We start from the raw sequence: 3,943 nt of genomic DNA, 5'->3' as shown, positions 1-3,943 counted from the left end.
ATAAGCATGGTCTATCAAGGGAGATGGGAATGCTTGGAAATTGAAAACAGAAGATACAATAGGATACAATAGGACATGTTCTTGAACCACTGGAGCTAGAGGAGAGCTGTGGACTCAGGGACTCCAGAGACCTCATGGCTGTAGTTTGCTGACCTTTTCTCAGCTCTCTGACCAAGTCGAATTCCAGCCAATTCTTAACATATCCAGAAGTCAAATTCTGGAGAAAAGGAATTCAATTGAATTCTGTAAACTCCAGGTAATAGGTCATACCATGGACCACTGAGATTCACTGCAGACCTGTCATTGGTCATCCTCATGCAAAGATAAATTCAGCGCTGATTTCTTCATCTTTCAACATGGGGTTAGGCACAGGGCTGGAAGAGAGTATGGCAGACACATTGACTGAGGCATCTAGTGCCTTCCAGTTCTGGGGGAACACACATATATCCTGCACCTAGAAGGCTAGAGATGTCCCTTCTTGATAATACCTAAGCATTGTGTACACAATGATTTGCTCACCTCTCACTTCCTAATAGTGCTGCAATTCAAAGTCACATCTTGCATCCCGGGACCACCTAAGCTGCAGGTTGGTCTCAACAACCATTGCCTCATATATATGTATGTGTATATGTATATAAAACAACGCATGAGAAAATTATATACTACGGGAAAGTATACTGCTGTACCTCCAAGGAATCATTCAAAACTGGCAGCTTCCATTTTTATTTTTACAGTTATATCTATAAAAATATACTTAATATTCCTCTATATCTTAATTTACCAACTTACAGAACTTTTGGCTTCTCAATTTAAAAGCTGGGGAATCCAGTGCCCCATAGTAACTTCTTTCTTCCTCATGCCAGCCCTACTACACATTTCTGTTCTCTAGCTATAACTAAGTCTACTGTTTTTAGTTGTGATTGATTCTAAAAGTGGGAGAGCAACAAGAATATGTAATTCTTGTTTAATGTATTTTATAAATGCAGTGTATGCTTTCCCTGAACAGTGAAAACAAGTTATTATCTAAAATCCGGTATTGCCGATAAGAAATCTGTGGGATATTTCATTGTTTTCTCTTTGCAGATAACTATTTTTATTTCAGATGTTTTAGGGCTTTTTAAATCCTTGGAATGATAATTACTTGAATGTGTACAGATACTAAACTTTTTTCAGACTTTATCCCACATAGTAGTTAGGTGTCTTTATTTCAGTGCATCAAATCTTCTGTTATTTCTTTAATAATTTCTTCTATTTTTTTTTCTGTTTTCCCCTTCTGGAATGCCTTATGTTTTTCATTTTTGTCTTTTAATCTGTGTTTTGGAAGATTTTTCTTAACTTGGTCTTCCAGGTGTCTGACTTAATCTTCAGATGATTTGATATGATTTTATTATTGAACTCTATCAGTGATTCTTTTAGTCAACTTATTTTGCAACAAACCTTCCTTATTAAAGGATACCTCTTTTTTCACAGCAACTTGCTCTTGTTTGAAGGATACAATATTTTAAATTTTTCTTTAAGAATATTACTTACATATTTTTGATTATTTTGTCCTTGATGAATTGTTTCTGTGTTCACTTCCCTGATTGTTTATTCAATTCCTTCAAGCATTTTTTATATTAAATGATCTTCAAATAATCTATTGATACTTTTTGGTGCATTCATATTTGCAAATAAAGAACAGAACTGGTCAGGAGACATATTTGGAATAGATGTTCTGAGTTGCTACTTATCTATTGAAAGGAGGACTATCTGTAGTACTGGGTTCTTGGGTGGGACACATTTATTAGGTCAGTGTCCTGGTGAGGTGCATTGAGGAGAGAGAAATAGGCAATGGTGTCAAGGTAAGAAAGCTTCCTCTGAGAGTATTTAGTGCATATAATTCAGATATAATTTGAATCATTTTCTCTACCCTCTTCTCCAGTTCTGCCTAATGTGCAGATCTATGTCTATCCCACTCCTACCCCTCCTACCCACAAGGATGCTCTGATTCTCTTTATGTCCTTATTAGTGAATCTCATCCCCACCCCCACCTTTCTTTATAGTTCTTATATTTTATTTTTTAATATTTATTTATGCACACAAGAACTGGAGTATAGGTCAGAGGCGTGGGAGGTGAGAGGATTCACCAGAGGAAAACTGGGGAGCAGAACAGGCAGATCTACTAAAATACACTGAAGCTGCATGCAAGACAGGAGAGGTCTGCTGTGTCAGGTGGGTTACCTCCCTGACCAGAGATTAAACTCAGACCAGAGTGGCTGGCGATAGCTTGATAGTTCTAAGACTTAAACCCTGTGCCACCAGGGAGGCCCCGATCTTAAATTTTAAATTGAGGTCATTGAAGGTAAGGAAGCAGAAGTGATTTCCAACTATTTTACTGCTATGAATATCACTATTAAGCAAATACCTGGAACTCTGCTGCTCCTTGTACTGACTGTTCCTACTCCAGCTTCTTGGGGGCTTTCACAGAAAGAACTGTGCTCAATTTTGCTATTTTAGGTGGCTTTCTTCTGCTTTAGTTTCTCCATTGACCCAATCCTGTCTGTATTCTATCTTCCTGAAATTCCTCAAAATTCCTGGTCTACCTCCTCATGTTTTCTAACACTGTATTTATTGCATTCTTTCAGGTTAAAAATCATTTCTGTCATTTCAAGGAAGACATCTTGGTTCCTAGTTCACAAATTTGAACCTGAAAATTCACTGTTTTGAAACATGTGGATTGCTAGAAACTGTGACAGCAATAATTTCATATTGGGTGTAATAGTGGAGGAAAAACATAGCTTTATTAAGTTAGCAATAAATCTAATAATTACTCTTCTTTAAAACAAATAAAGGTCAGTGATCAGTCTACAGACATAGACAGCTAACTGGAAAGAGAAGTATAAAATGCAGGTGAAGATTCTGGAGTAAGGCTGCAATCTTCAGTTGCCTTCTTTAAGCCTTGGGTTCACCTCAGTGATATTGTTAGTAAGCAGGCTTAGGGGAGGCCCAGAACCCCTCATGTTCTAAATAGTTTCTACCATCCACCACAAAAAGACAAAACATATCCTTAGTGTATAAGATCTGCAGTAGAAAAGAATTTTAGTAGATTTAACATACGTAAAGAAAAGGAAAGGACCTCTCTTCCATGGGGCTGTGGAGTTCCCTTTTCTCCTCTGCCAGGGTTAGAGGCCAAAATCAGCCTTTGAGGGTCTTTGCTGGGGCTGCCACAAGCTGGTCAGCCTTGTTTTCCTACATCAGACATTTATAGTTGCTGGGGCTCCCCATTTGTCTATGCCAGGCTAGGACCCTTGGAGAAGCAGTGAACATGGACTTCTGGCTTTCCTGGGATCATTCCAGACTCATGAGCTGATCCTGGCTAGGCTGCCTTCAAAATAGCTTGGTCCCCGCCTGCTACACAGACAGGATGTATGCATAACAACACATGATAACCTACCATAAAGATGCCTATGAGTGGGGCTTCTTACCTAGCTTCTCCATAAACATTGACTTTCCCCCAGTGTATATTATCAGGAAGGGGAGTGTCCAGAAGTGGGAATTTCTGTTGTAAAAGATGCATCTGAGACCATCTTACTCAGGAAAACTCACCATTTTCCCTGACTTAATTAACTTGGTGCCTGCCAGGCATTTCCATCTGACCCATAACTGTCCCCTGCATAGGGGAAAAAACATTAAAGAGAAAGGATCACCCAAAGTTACCCATCCCCTCATGCCCAACCAAACAGGATTGTTCCAGAAGTTTGCCACAAGTCTAACACACCTTTTGGTAGGAAACCATAGGAAAAGGGCAGAAGGGGCCAGGCAAGTCTGGAAGGAAAAGAACAAAATCAAAGTACAAGTCAATATAAGGGCTGCCATTGTCAACTTCCCCACAGGTCTGCCATCCACATCTCTTCCAAGTGTGTCCTTCCATGCGCTCCAAATTCCTGGTGCAAATCCAAGGCTG

The 3,943-nt window shown here is 39.3% G+C and overlaps 1 non-coding gene across 1 annotated transcript; it reads left to right on the top strand.

The window, feature by feature from the left end:
• Nucleotides 1-3,112: 3,112 nt before the first annotated feature.
• On the top strand, nt 3,113-3,243 carry LOC119234970 (small Cajal body-specific RNA 20). Its single transcript, XR_005122741.1, has one exon. It is a non-coding gene; the product is annotated as a small Cajal body-specific RNA 20 (non-coding RNA).
• Nucleotides 3,244-3,943: the final 700 nt, after the last annotated feature.

Source organism: Talpa occidentalis, unplaced genomic scaffold (assembly GCF_014898055.3).
Source record: "Talpa occidentalis isolate TD23 unplaced genomic scaffold, MPIMG_talOcc4v2.1 talOcc4.8, whole genome shotgun sequence".
NCBI lineage: Eukaryota > Metazoa > Chordata > Mammalia > Eulipotyphla > Talpidae > Talpa > Talpa occidentalis.
This window is presented reverse-complemented; position numbering and strand designations above follow the sequence as displayed.